This window comes from Puma concolor, chromosome C2 (assembly GCF_028749965.1).
Source record: "Puma concolor isolate L17-30 chromosome C2, mPumCon1.1.hap2, whole genome shotgun sequence".
Lineage (NCBI taxonomy): Eukaryota > Metazoa > Chordata > Mammalia > Carnivora > Felidae > Puma > Puma concolor.
Window position 1 is genome coordinate 58561052 of NC_141675.1, and position 15921 is coordinate 58576972.

The 15921-nt window shown below is 34.6% G+C and overlaps 1 long non-coding RNA gene across 1 annotated transcript; it reads right to left on the bottom strand.

Moving 5' to 3' along the window:
* Positions 1-559: 559 nt before the first annotated feature.
* LOC147577276 (uncharacterized) lies at positions 560-15191 on the bottom strand. The gene is made up of 2 exons (XR_015255783.1): positions 14987-15191; positions 560-820 (listed from the first exon to the last, which is right to left on the bottom strand). It is a non-coding gene; the product is annotated as an uncharacterized LOC147577276 (long non-coding RNA).
* Between the last annotated feature and the right edge of the window lie 730 nt (positions 15192-15921).

Genomic DNA, 15921 nt, shown 5'->3' on the forward strand with positions numbered 1-15921 from the left:
TCTGTAATAATAATAAGACACTTTCAATTATAAGTAGAAACATTAACTAGTTTTAAAAAACAGATTGCGGCTGGAATCTGAGCTCAAGTTTTAAGAAACTTGTCTCTCTAATTTTTTGACACAGCTCGCTTCTGCCTGGTTACTTCCATGAATTAATTTAGGGAATTAAAATTGTCATCAGAAGCTTCCTCCTCTGAACCTCTTGTCTTCTCTGGTCTGTTTGGTTTATTCTTCTCCTAGCATGGGCAATACAGTTGCTGGCAAACCTACATTTACATCATCCTGGCTTAGTAATGTCAATTCTTTCCCAGTGCCCGTGTCTCAATCACAATGCCAGGGAAGAGTCAGATAGGCCTGACAATCCCAGACCCAAATTGAATCTCCTTAGAGTTGAAGAATGCTTCTTGGTGTTCTTTTTAATAATCTCAGGACATCAGGTTTGGAAAATATGAGTATTTCCACTTAATCTGCATGATGTATTGTATATTAGAAATAGGTTTTTTGCTTCTTTGTCGGTACCTATTTTGAATAACTTTAAAAAAGAACCCAAGACTAGCCAAAACCACATCATTTTTTTTATTATTATATGACAGGAAAAATGCTTGTGCATTTACAATTACTGAGTACATTTAAATCATTATTCATTTATGGAATAACATTAATTTCTGAATAGTGTGGCACCACATATGAATGATTCAAAACAAAGCAGAGTCTCTTCAAGTCTTTTAGGTCCTCATATCAACCTCCTATTCGCTGTTGCCACCCACAGATACTTCTCAATCTGAAGAAAAGCCATTATTAGTCAGATAACTAGATGAGACTTGTAAAAAAAAACAAAAAACAAGACAATAAATTTAGTTAAAGAATTAAATCCTCAGAAGACAAAAAAAAGGATATATAACTATTTTGAAGCTATTAGCTATGGAAATTCCAAAACACCTTTAAATTAATTTTAAAACAATAGTATTTTTCAGTTATTTTTCTCACTCAGAACAAATTCTATTTTTCATTTTTTAAATGGCTCCTTTATTTTAATGCAAACAAGCAACATATTGACAAAAAAGTTATTCTCAACATATAAGGATATTTATTATCTATTAAATTAAAAAATGTTAAACATGCTCAATGTATTTTCTGGCTTAGAATGTAATCACTGATTCATCCACTTGTGTAATGTACATTTATTAAACAAGAATTGAGTTATACAGTCAAATGTTGAACTATTTAGTTGATATAAAATTTAATATCTATTGACTATGTGTGATAGTCACCTGTAGTAATATTTATCTAGTTTTCTAATGATTATAAAAAATAATAGGTATTTAATATTATATATTAAAAGATAGTCCAATGCAACAGATTAGTTAAGAGTTTGCCTCCAGAATTCTGGACAAAGAATTCTCTTCCTTATCCATATACAAGATACTGAAACATTCTGTACTTTGATTTATTCATCTGTCCAACTAGAATGGTAATAATGATACCTAACTCTAGGAATCCTGACAAAATTAAGTTTTAATTAATACTAGTATTTTTCTTCTGTCACTGGACACAATGAAAATAGATAGGGTAAACATTTTCTACTAAGTATCAAAAGAGGGAAATGTGGGGCCATAGTGTCATTTTAATAAGTAGCTAGGAAACAAATTAAGTGCATTTGAAACTAAAAATATTTCACATAAGGTTTTTAAAGTATTCTGTCAAAATTAATACCTCAATTTAAAAATGTAATTAAAATATTTCCAACATTAATTTTAAGGTTTCAGGATCAAAGTGAGTGATTGTTTTTCAAACTGCATTTGTTTTTCTTTATTATATCTACCGATTTAAATATTCCCTCAAGAATCATTGACAGAATTCACTGGCATCTGAATCTGCTTGGGAATTCTGGTTTGGGACTAAGATCATATTAAGCCATGTCATTGACCACCTGGTGTTCATGAACTCTGAGAGACCTATGACTGTGAAAAACAAATAAATAAACAAAAATACAAGCCAGCCATGTATAGAATTATAGTTTTATGTAGGACTATGTAAAAACTGTTTTTATGTAGTCTGGGGGAGACTATGTATTATAAAAAAGTATAAGTTTATTATATATGTGTACTAATTAGTACAGAGAGTGGTCCATAATAAACACATATACATCTTTGGCTTTAGGCTTCATATGGGATGATGAAGAAACTGTGATTGGAGGCTGGAAGGGTAGTAATTTATATTATTTTGTGGTGAAACATTTTATAAAAAGTATCACTTGTGATAACTTGGAAGGCAGGTGACATTCTTGAATGAGCTTTGACCTATAGTTGGGGAGGCTGGGAAATAAGATGTAAAGAGTACTTCTAAGTTGCTATGGGTATCATTTGACAAGGTATTACAAGAAAGAAATGAACTCAGAAAATAATTGCAAGAGAGAATAAAAGGAAAATAAGATAAAAGAAAATTAAAAGGATTCTAAAAATTACAGAAATATACAAAGTTGGAATATGGAAGATTCTTCACTCTATCCTATAACAGATAAAACTGAGATATTTGAGCAAGGAAAGCCAATTTAATTCATGGAAAAGATGTTTGAGTCAATTAAGCTTGTGCTCAATAAAACTTTTCTATTGCACAAAATGGTTCAATTAAAAAGAGACTGGGGACACCTGGGTGACTCAGTCTGTTGTGCATCCCACCCTTAATTTCAGCTCAGGTCATGATACCAGGGTTGTGGGATCCAGCCCAGCATGGGGCTCCATGCTGGGCATGGAACCTGCTTAGGATTCTGTCTCTCTCTCCCTCTGCCCCTTTCCCTTGCTCTTTCTCTCTCTCTCTCTAATAATAATAATAATAATTAATAAAGAAATAAATAAAGGAAATAAAAGGAGAGACACTAAGGCAATGGCTCTTCATGTTGGCTCACAGTTGCTTCAGGATCCAAGAGATGACCGAGGTCAGCAGGCATATTACTCAAAGCACTAACAGACATGACATCTCCTGAGTTCCATGACAGATAGTGGTGGTAGTAAGACCAAGGCCATATGGGACTATAGCCAACTCTATAGGTAGATAGGGTTGCCTCTGGGTCTGTAGCTCCAACCACCATTAGTGAGCTTGCCACTTGGGCATAGGTCTGCTTTCTTAAAACAGCCCTCCTCAGTCTTGGGCTCCATCAGGGCTTCATAACTTCCTACTTGAATCCCAAAGATCCCACAAGCCACCTTCATCTCTGGGCGGCTGCCAAATTATTGTTGCTATGGGACATATGAAAATGGGCCCTCAAATTTCACCATCTTGCTGATGTCCTGATTATATTGTTCAAAATCATTTTCCTCACCATTTTATTATTTATTTATTTATTGCTTAACATTTTTTATTTATTTTTGAGAGACAGAGTGCGAGCTGGGGAGGGGCAGAGAGAGGGAGATGCAGAATCTGAAGCAGGCTCCAAGCTCTGAGCTGTCAGCACAGAGCCCAGTGCGGGGCTTGAACCCACCAACCGTGAGATCATGACCTAAGCTGAAGTCGGATGCTCAGCTGACTGAACTACCTAGGTGCCCCTTCTTCACCATTTTAAAGGAAGATTATATCCACCCTTTAATATCAAGCTTGGACATGTAACTTGCTTTCGTTAAGAAAAGGTAAGCAGGGATGACCTATATTACTTCAATGCAGAAATGTTAAAGGCCAACACATAGCTTGCCAGAGTCTCCTTTCTTTTCTCAAGATTGAGAATGTTTTGTTTTGTTTTTTAATTGTTTAAAATGTTTATTTTTGAGAGAGAGAGAGAGATAGAGTGTGATCAGGGGAGAGGAAAAGAGAGAGGGAGACGAAGAATCAAAGCAGGCTCCAGTTTCTGAGCTATCAGCACAGAGCCCCATAAGGGGCTCGGACTCAGGAACTGCGAGATCATGACCTGAGCAGAAGTCAGACGCTTAACTGACTGAACCACCCAGGTGCCCCAAGATTGACAGTGTTTAAGAGACAATTCCTATTTTAGCTTGGGTCCTGGAGTGAACATAAATGACAAAACTATTCTGTATTTTTTTCATTATTTTTAAAACAGCATAACTTAATCTTAACTGACACTCAAGGAAAACAGCCTACATTGCTCACTTGTATGCAAGCCTAAATCCAAGTCTTACATAGGTTCACTCTTACATAATGAGACAGATCCATATCACAATAGCCAAAGAGAAGAAACAAATGAAAATAACTTAAAGTAGACTTTTGCCCAATCCAGCCTTATTAAGGTTACATTCTTGAAAATGTGGCAAAATCTGTGAATTTGCACTTTATCAGCCAATACTACTCCTTGCAAAAAATATGGCTTTAGATGACAGGGCAGAGAGGATAAATACCATAGAGGCCATACTTATTATTAATAATATAAAATACAGACTTTCCATACAAATACCAGTAGAGTGTGTCCAAACAAACTCTATTTGAAATATTCTCTACACTTTGGATTGTTAAAACTACTTATATTTGTGCTTTATAATTTCAATGCATTTTTTTTTATTTGAGAGAGAGAGAAAGAGCATGAGTGGGGGAGAGGGGCAGCAGAAGAGAGGGAGAGAGAGAGACAGAGAGAGAGAATCCTAAGCAGGCTCATTTCTCAGCGACACTGGGATCATGACCTGACCCAAAATCAAGAGTCAGATGCTCAATTAACTGAGCATGGCGCCCCTCAATGCAAATTTTTTAAATTTTTAAAAAAACTTTTTAATTTAATTTTTTAATTACATCCAAATTAGTTAGCATATAGCGCAACAATGATTTCAGGAGTAGATTCCTTAGTGCCCCTTACCCATTTAGCCCATCCCCTCTCCCACAAGCCCTCTAGTAACCCTGGAACTATTTGTTCTCCATATTTAAGAGTCTCTTATGTTTTGTCCCCCTCCCTGTTTTTATATTATTTTTGCTTCCCTTCCCTTATGTGCATCTGTGAAAGATATTTTCTCTCGGTTTCTTGGTCAAAGTCAGTGAATGCTCTCAATAAAAATCCTTAGCACTAACTAGTAGCAGAGTTTTATTAAATGGTTTATAAATACACAGATGCTCATTATCAAGGCTTCATAGGGTCTCTTTTTTCTCTATATTTCATTTAGTAGAGGTTACTTCTGCCTGTACACACTGCTACCATTATTCAAGATCTCCATATTTTTATACTCAGACTTAGCACTCTCTGAAGTCTGAATATTTGTTTTCCTTATTAGCTGCCACACAATCTTAAGTATATTTCCTCCATTCAACCCATAAAGGTATAAGATATGGGCAATACAATTCATAACAATTTACCTTTACTGTTACACAGTCAAATCAAGAAATCCAGAACATGCAAAATTGTTCTTAATTTCCAGACTTGATTTGAAAGTTTAAGGCCGTGTATAGTCTACAGATGATAAAAGTTGGTCATGGGTCATATTCAAATGAATGATCTTAGGACCTTGGTTCTAACAGAAAAAAAATAATATTTGTCAAGGACTGGTAATGGGTGTGGCTGAGCCTGTAAGTGAGAATCAATATTGTGTTTTCTTCTTCCTTCAACACTCACAGCAAGACATGGTTTTTCTGCCTCCCTTAAAGTTAATGCCACCTTTTCCTGGGTTCTGGCAAATGAAATCTAACTAGAATTAAAGTGGCTAATGCCAGATAACCTGTAAAAAATGTCTTGTGCTGTGCTCAGTCTTTTTCCTCGTCTGCATGTGGATTTTCATGACACTGAAGTGGGAAAGGCAACACAGTAGAAGAACCCTGAGTCAGTGAGTCCTATGAGGTACAGAGCCACTTTCTCAAAGTCACTTACTCCATCTGCATCGAATTGAAGTAAAATTGAGAAATAAACTTTAACTATTAAGTTACTGATAGCCATTGGAATTTTGGAATTGTTAAAAAATAAACCTTCTCTGATTAATAGAAAGCTAGAAACTGTTCTTAAAGCATTTTATCTTTTACCACAATTATTGCTCACAGCGATCAAACAAAGTAGAGGCTCCATTTGCAGGTAAGGAAACCAAAGCCAGAAGAAGTTAAGTTATCCAAAGTGGCAGAGATGATGAGTGGCAAAATTGGAACTTGAACTCAAGAAGCTTGCTTCCAGATCCAGCTTTCTTAAATATTACACATCTCTTTAGGCATTACCAAAAGACCACCTCTTGTAACTGGCAGGGGAATTTCTATTTAGAACCCTTTTGTCCCTTATTTTCCCCCTGATAGTCCCTCAATCCCTTTAACCACTCCATTTCCTTTGCTGTGTGCCACATCATTTACTACTTGGTCATAGTCATTCTGCTCTGTCAGATTCCAATGTTGGATGAAGCTGAGACAAGATAGGAAGGACTGGAAATTCTTTAGATACAGAAAAACGGTCTCAATATTGCATTTCTTCTTTTGGTCAAGAATTTATTTTTTTTTTTTAATTTTTTTTTTTTTCAACGTTTTTTATTTTATTTTTGGGACAGAGAGAGACAGAGCATGAACGGGGGAGGGGCAGAGAGAGAGGGAGACACAGAATCGGAAACAGGCCCCAGGCTCTGAGCCATCAGCCCAGAGCCCGACGCGGGGCTCGAACTCACGGACCGCGAGATCGTGACCTGGCTGAAGTCGGACGCTTAACCGACTGCGCCACCCAGGCGCCCCTTTTTTTTTTTTTTTTTTTTTTTTTTTTTTTTTTTTTTTAAGAATTTATAACACTTACTTGGCATAGTTTCCAAAATTTTTTTCTCTGTATCTCTCTGTATGTAAAGATGAAATTTACCATAATCCCTTAACCTTATTAAGGGAATGTATACAAGCATAATTAATCTATGTTACATTTGAATTTTTTTTTCATTGCTATTTCGGACCAAAACACAGTCTGTTGCCCATGTCTGGCTGATTATTACTCTGAACTTCACCAATGATAATTGGTTCATTGGTGGACACTTTAAACCAGGTGGACCAAGCTGTATTTCTGAAACTTTTGCCAAACTATTATTTTTCAGAAAAGAAGCTGTAAAGGCAATAGAGGCATAAACCAGTATAAATCTTGCTGGTGATGATGCAGAGAGTTTCCTGAAAACAATACTAATAAGAGAATGTAGAAATAAAGATTGGTGACCCTGAACCAGGATATCTCTGAAGCTGTCCATACCTCCTTATAATTCTAGCAGATTAACATCTACTTCATAATATTTGCTAGATATCCACTAATACCCATATCTTGATAGTAAAGTATCAAAGGTCAACACCCTGAACCTGATATTGGGAGAATGCAATCTTAGGACTTGATGGGAGAACTTTTCTCTCTTTGTAGGAACTTCCAATTTTGTTTTTCTCTCCACCTTTCAAATGTTATTCAGGATTTATTCCCAAAAGTTCTGATGCAAAAATGCATACAAGAAGTATATTTCTAAAGTAATAACAACAATGATGCTAGAGAACTATCAATCTTTTGAGTTTGAATCTTGTAGGAATGGGGAGATCTACCTACGTTAGACAGACAACACTTGAATTTAGATTGACAAGCTATACACACTTTCCTTGGGCTAGTGACAAAAAAAAATGACAAGCTTTTTGGTTTGCTTTCTTTGCTTTGCTTTTTGTTTTTCTTTTGACTTTGCTTTTCTTGCTTTTAACCCCAGTCTAAGTCTCACTCCCTCACCCTGTGTTCTAGGCTATAAACTAAAACCCAACTCATGCATTTTATCCCTTGCAAATCAAATATTTTCAAAAAAGTAAATGAAAATGGGGCACCACAGAAAGTTGAAAGGATTTTTTTCAAGTTTCTTTTGCTTCCAAAGTGATGACATATATATTATATTAGACCAGGTGCTGGATTTTTTCAGCTGGTTTGCAAACCCAAACTAATAAATATGTTAAACTATTATTAATATTACAGACTTTACCTACAATGAGACCATTGCCCATGCCAAGTCATCAACAGGCCCCAACTCATCCCTGGTTTCTGACTTTCCATGGAAACAGTCCTTGTCAATTTTCCTATCATTACAAGGACAAGTGTTTGAGATCACAGTAAGCTAAAAATACATCACAGCGTCATAAGGCCAGCACAGCTACTTTTGCCCACAGCCTGCTCTCTGTGCATAAGTAGGCACTGCAGGAACTCTGATACCGTAGAGAATGGAATTCTTCTGCTCCTCCATAGGCCAAGCCTATTCAGGATGCTATATTGTCTTCCCTATACTTCTCAGTGCTCCATGACTTAAAAGTTCCACCACTGCATAAAGACCTCTTCCGATCTGTGTGGTGGATCTGAGGAACGATAATGTGCATTCTGGAAGTTGACTTGCATGTGCCAGTGCCTGCTCCTTCCTCAGGGACCTTCTGATCTTCTAGCTTATTCGCCACTTGGCCTCAATAATAAATAAAAAAATTTTTTTTAAAGAAAAAAAAGGCATGATATGAGGGGAGGAAAGAGTAGTAAGCACTTAGAGTCCTTACTTTACTATGGGCACTTACAGAAGGTAAAGGAAGGTAAAGGTTGGTCACATTTTGCTATTCTTTTAGTATATTTGATATCTGTTCTCAAGACAATTATAGAACATTTCTTGACCATAGAAAATCACAGTTTTGTTATGAATATCTTTTAAACCAAGTTAAAAAATGAATTGCACAAGTCAAAATTTAAAATGTTTCCAAAGTTGCAACTGGAAATTTTCTATATCAGTAATGGTGTTTCTTCTAAAAGGAAGAGAGTGACAAAAAATTGTTAACACAATGTTGTACTAACAAAGTCAATTCTTATGTTTTTCATTAATAGCTATAATAAAGTAAGATTCGATAAGGGGATAATTGGGAGTAAGTGGGGATCAACAGGACCAATATTTATTTAACACTGCTTTCATTCCCTTCTTCAGTCTTTTGAAGTCAGCTTAAGATATTTCATAGAAAGGAAGTGTGTAGATATCTCATTTCCTTTCTACCAGCTCTTTCTTCCTATCTAATTATACCAGTTTGCTTACAGATTTGTATTATTGTAACTTTTCTGCAATGAGCAAAGTGAGTATTATTTAACTTCTGATTTTGATGCATTCATTTAGTAGCAAAATTATTAAAGTAATTCTCCATGAGTCTCATTGTATGGTGCTAACTAGCTTTAAAGAAGTTTTTGAGAAATAATGTACTTTTTATGGTATAAATGGCATAATTGACTATTTCCATGATGATTATTAAGAGACACTCAGCCTTATACAAAATATTTTGATTAGACAATCACTACCTAAATGAAAACAAATAAAAGAAATAAATTTGTGCAAATAACGTGCACTGAAATAAATTAAATTAATGTTTGATTTGATGAGCATATCATGGAGATTGCTCAACTCCGGAGGGGGGGAAATTAAGAGAACTACAATATCCATAGAATAATGTTATTTGGAGAATCAATTGTTTTCTTCCTTTCCATTTTCATTAAAGCTGTGTTAAGAATCTGAATGTTAATTGAATGTTGATTCTTTTATGTTGCAATACTCTACTATTAAAATATGTCCCTCATCATTGTTCAGGATATTGACTGTTTTATCTTTAATTATCTTTACCATCTAGTTTTCAATACCACCAAAGATAGAAATTTAATAAGATTAAAGATTTAAAAATTTAAATAATAATTATTCTTTTAAAATTATCATATAAAACTAATACCAGTTTTATTTGAAATATCTTGATTTTCTGTTGAAATACAATATCCATATTTTATGCTTACATATAAATATTCTGAAAATTTAATCAGAAAAAACTAATTATTTTCTGAGATACATTCTGACATGGGTTATGGATTGCTTGTTTGTTTTTTTTTTTTATTAGTAGGGGAGTGCATTTATCTCTTTGTATAATATTTTGGCATAGCTTCCCCCTAAAACTGATGAAACTACATGTCTTTAATTCTAAGTGTTTTCATAACTTGACATCTCTGAAATAAAAATATGTTTCACAATCAAAAATATGTTTCACACTTTATTATTGTAACTAGTAGACTTTTTTTCTCAGTAAAGCAAAATACATTGTGCTACAGTCGACAAAATCACTGTTCCAATAAAATAAGGTAGTATAACTATTCAAACTAAAGCATGAAATATTACTTGGAGGTATCTCATCTTCCTTAGATTTAGCTACATAAACTGAATTTTGAAACTCAAATGATTTATTTATAAAATAATTATTTTTGTTTTTTAAGTTTTTCTTCATATATATATATATATGTATATATATATATGTGTATATATATATATATATATATATATATACACATATATATATATATATATATATAAAATCTGGAACTCTTGTCTGTTGGCTCACTATTTTTTAAAGCAATAGGTGACATTTTCCCCAATAAACTTCTTATTGGCTTGGTTTTTAAAGGAATCCAGTATCTAGGAAAAGCAGAATTGTCTGTTAAAGGAGATTTAAATAGTGAACCCATTACGAATACATCAAACTTAATTTTCTGTTCTGAGCAATGTGTATTATTATTCCATATTGTTTTTCTCTTTCTATATGTGTCATAAGTGAGACTATTTCATGCATACATGCACATAAAATAAATGTATTATAAATTTAAAAATGAAAGGCTCCTTGTGGAAAAAAAAAATATGTGCTTTCTATCATATTAGTCTTGGGACTGGATTCCCCATTCTTGCCAAATGCTGTAAAGCCTATCCTGAGAAGTTCTTTGAACCATGGATGTGAATCAGCTCTTAGTTAAGGTATATTTCCTCAAATTGATGACAATGATTGGTCTGACCTAAAATGGCCCAACTATAGAGGAGTTCAGGACCTTTAACTTATTAATCATTGATAAATAACTGGTGAAAAAGAGAATTACTTCCCACCGGAAATCAGTGTTAAAGGGAAGAGTCCAGAACATCTAGCACACTTCCCGTGACCAGGAAAGAAAAGCTTATTACTTTGGTGGAAAATATATACCTTCAAGAAAATATTTCCTCAATGGACATTTCAATTTTGCAAAGTGAGAGAAAAAAAATCTGTGTTGAGACTGAAAAATGTACAAAACACTCATCTGTGCTGCAAAATAATAGACATGGTTTCTTGACTGTAGACAATGGCACCTATGTTTCTTTTTAGAAGTTCTTGTACTGTGAATATTGTGATATCTTTGAAAGATATAGCCTTTAATTCTTTTTTTTTTTAAGTTTATTTTGAGAGAGACAGTGCAGTCAGGGGAGGGGCAGAGAGGGAGGGAGAGAGAGAATCCCAAGCAGGTTCTGTGCTTATAGCATAGAGCCCAATGTGGGGCTCCATCTCACAAACTGCAAGGTCATCCTTTGAGCCAAAATCAAAAGTTGAATGCCTAACTGATTGGGCCACCCAGGTGCCCAGCTTTTTATTTTTGATGTATGTGTGTATTGATGCCAATCTTCACCAATAACAGATGGACCATAAATTACAGAACCCGTCCTTAATTGTAACTCTGAAGACTCAGTGCATATCCTTTCATTTTCTTGATTAATACTGATGTGGTTTGAAGTGCTAAGGTTTGGCCAAGAGAGAATTTTTGAGACATTTTCAGTACAAAATGTGTTCTTATTATAACACTGGGGCATGACCCAAGGACTGGGTGGAGGAGAGGGGGACAGGAAGCGCTGCATTGGGGATGTGAAGAATGACTGATTATATGTTTTGGAATTGGGGGAGATCAAGACAAAGGAACTTTCCAAAAGGACTTTCATATTTTAAAGAAGACTCACAGGATTCTGGAGGCACTAGCGGTTGTCAAGCTAGGGTTGTTTTTCCTTTTAGCAAAGCATTAACATTAAGACATTCAAGAGTTCCTAGAGGAGTGTCATATTCTGCCTGTCTCAAGTATTTGTCAACAGGCTGCAGATTATAAAGAAATTTAATTTTATCCACATTTCCTTTTCCTGTGTTCCCCATATCACTACTATGATGTGGTGGAGCTTCTTGGCCTTATACAATAAAGGCTCACACAGAAACACACACAATTATAGATTTATATGATAAGTTGTTAGTATACATTTTTCTTAATTTCATAATCTTTGTGCAAAGGACTAACTACTATAAATTACTATAATTTTGTGTAATTATTTATATTTGTATTTGTTAAATTGAACAAAAATCATCACTAATCTTCAAAATTTTAGCCTACAACTCATTAAATCAAATGGAAATATTAAATTTTACTAGTAGAATGACTTAGATATTTAGCCTTTGTTTATTTCTGAAATTATGTCTATCTATCTACCTAATATACATTATTATGATATATAATATAGTCTATATTGAATATATCTATGTACATAATGTTTATATGTATATAACTTAACACTAAATTTATTTATTTTTTTTTTTTTTTTTTTTTTTTAAATTTTTTTTTTTTTCAACATTTATTTATTTTTGGGACAGAGAGAGACAGAGCATGAACGGGGGAGGGGCAGAGAGAGAGGGAGACACAGAATCGGAAACAGGCTCCAGGCTCTGAGCCATCAGCCCAGAGCCTGACATGGGGCTCGAACTCATGGACCGCGAGATCGTGACCTGGCTGAAGTCGGACGCTTAACCGACTGCGCCACCCAGGCGCCCCCTTAACACTAAATTTAAAAAGAGATTTTTTTTATATGTATTTACTTCTTTTGAGAGAAAGAGAATGAACAGGGGAGGGGCAGAGAGAGAGGGAGAGAGAATCCAACCCACAAACCATGAGATCATGACCTGAGCAGAAATCAAGAGTCAGATGCTCAATCAACTGAGCCACCCAGGCCCCCCAAAAAGAGATATTTTTTAAAGCTACAATACAATAAAATAATACCTATTTTCAAATGCTTTTTTGATAGAAAAGTTTTAGGTTTTAATACATACACTGTGATAAACATTACACTAAAACTTTTCCCCAGACTCTTAACTATAGAGAACAAACTGGGGGTTGCTTGAGGGGAGGTGGGTTAAGTGGGTGATAGGTATTAAGGAGGGCACTTACGATGAGCACTGGGTGTTGTCTGTAAGTGATAAATCACTAAATTCTATTCCTGAAACTAATCATTACACTGTATGTTAACCAACTAGAATTTAAATAAAAACTTTAAAAATAAAAAAATATATAATAAAACATTTCCTCAGATTTGTTGATATGTTTATTTAAAAATGTCTAGAACAGGGGCGCCTGGGTGGCTCAGTCGGTTGAGCATTCGACTTCAGCTCAGGTCACGATCTCACGGTTTGTGAGTTCGAGCCCCGCGTCGGGCTCTGGGCTGATGGCTCAGAGCCTGGAGCCTGCTTCCGATCTGTGTCTCCCTCTCTCTCTGCCCCTCCCCCATTCATGCTCTGTCTCTCTCTGTCTCAAAAATAAAATAAACATTAAAAAAATTTAAAAAAAATAAATAAAAATAAAATAAAAATGTCTAGAATATATTCTTTATCCTTAGGCAATACATTCCTTAAGGGCACATCTGTCACAATTTAAATATCATTAGAATAATTTACATTAAATGGAGACACAGGCAGAAAAGAAATTAATGAATATAGTTCACTCATAGAACTAATATTAAGTAGAAATCACAGAAAATATTGAAATACAAATTGTTATATTCATTCCAGTGTGGCATGACTTCTAATTTTCAATATGAGTTTATCGTTATCTAACATTCAAAGGCATTTATTCAATTTATATATTCTGAGTGCCAACTATGTGCCAGGCTCTATTCTAGGCACTGGTAATACTTCACTGAATAAAATAGATGCATTTCCTGTCTAAAATTTTAATTCTAGCAAAAGAAAATCAAGTAAGTATATAATGTAATATTTGTTTGTGACAATCAACTGTTGGAAGAAACAAAGCAGAACTCTAACATTGCACTATGTTAGTGAAGGTGGTTATTCCCTACTCCCTTGACTCCCCACGATCACGACTTTACTTCTTTATTCTTAAATTCTCTTACTTTGTCCCTGTTTTGTCACTTCCTCTCTGAGGGTCTTACATTCAATTTTCCCAAGAGACTAAGAGTTGATTGGGTCAGTAAGTTACTATGGAATATGGAATATCATTTATCTCTCTCATGTTGAACCTGTAGTTAGTTGGCTGTCTTTGCCTGGGATGTTGATTCCTTGTCTAACTCATTGTCCCCATGATAAGAGTGTCATATCAGACTAAACATATCAGACCTAGAAATAACTGATAATATAATTTGAAAAGATCTATGAAAAGAGAAACTACAGGATCCACATAAGAGAGACATTTTTCCCAGACTAACAGAATAGTGAGCTCCACAGAAAATAACCAAGTGGTGTCTTGAATTCCCTTGAATATAAATCACTCTTTCATACTTAAAAGATCTGTAGAGATTATTTGCTTTGTTGGGAATGCCTTTCTTTTCTTCTCTAATCGTTGCCTGGGATTCCACAGTGGATTCTTGTTATTCATAGTAGTTGTATTCTATGATGTCTTTGCAAACTCTGAATTAGTGAATACTGAGCAGTTGTTCTCAGAGGAAATGCAGGGTTAGTTTCCTGTGAGCCTTGGCTCATAACATTTTCATTAACTAATCAATACATAACCCTGTTTTATATGTGTTTCTGTTTAAAGATACCTTATTTAATATACTTACACAGGACTATAAATTATCCCTGGATGAAGCTTATCAATATACATATTTTCCCTAGAAGTACATCAAAGCCTTCTTGCACGTAGGTACATTAGAAGATGCTTCACTATTATGCTTAGGGGACATTTTAAAAAGTCAAATCACCAAAAAAATGTAGAAATTGTGGCTCTAAATAGACCTTGAAAAGGAAATGTTTTCAGTATAAGAGTTACAACAAGAAGGTAGAATATTACTTAGTTTGACCTTGGCTGGAAACATGGGTGCTAATCATCTTAATTTTTTGTCACTCCGCACATGTTCTTAAGTGACCACAAAATCATCATATTGATTTTGGGATTACAGATAAATTTTAGTGAGCAGGAAAATTTGCAAATATGGACTTAGCAAATAATGAGGGTCAACTTCTTTTCATGGCTTCTACTCACTCTTCTCTGATTCTTTGCTTCTTTCTCTTCTTCTAGCATCTCGTAAAATTAGCCAGTTTTTACTACATGTGTCATAGTACTTCACTGACACCTGTTAGTATAACACTTAATTTACTGTAAGATTGATCTTCCAAGTCATCAGTTTGAAATCATAGATCATGGATAGATCATTTTGATATTCCCACTGTATTCACATAGTAGGTATTCATTTAAGATCTGTGAAAAAAGGGAGGGAAGAGAGAGACAGGGAGGAAGCTAGGATGGAAAATGAGCAGTTCATTCTTAATAAGCTGTTAACACACAACTCTGTCAATAAAACTTTTTATTTTACTGCTGTATCACAATGTGCCCTCCAAGAATTCATTTCAATTATTTATTTCATTTTTCCATCTTTGAAATAAGAAAAATAATTATTTTCACTTATTTCTGAAATGTCTGAAGACATTCAAGAGGAAAATCAAATGATTTTGTGCTCATTGGAAGGTCTTATCTAAATTTGAGGCCAGTGATATTGTTAATGTTATTAATTATTTTTGCCAAAGGAACTTAAGAGACTATATAAGTAAAATCTTCTGAAGTTGTTCATTTTGTTTGAAGTGGAATAAAATGTAATGAAAAATTTTCGTTTGTAAGCAGAAGGTCTTACAAAATGAGTCTTCTTGGATTGAGAAGGAAAAGAAAATACAACAAGCTTTGATAGAGAGCTTTGATACAGTATAGAGGCAAGCTGTTCGGTTCGGTTTAGTTTGGTTCTCTGGATTGAATTGGACTGTGCCCTTTCGGGGCTCCTTGCTTGAGAAACATAACTTTGTACAAGTTTTAATATGCATGTACAGAGTACCAAACTACTTTTCTCTCTTCATCCTTGTTTCAGTAGGCTAGAACAAGATTAGTAAAAGCCCCTGCTGTTCAACTGTATCCTATTAAGATCACAA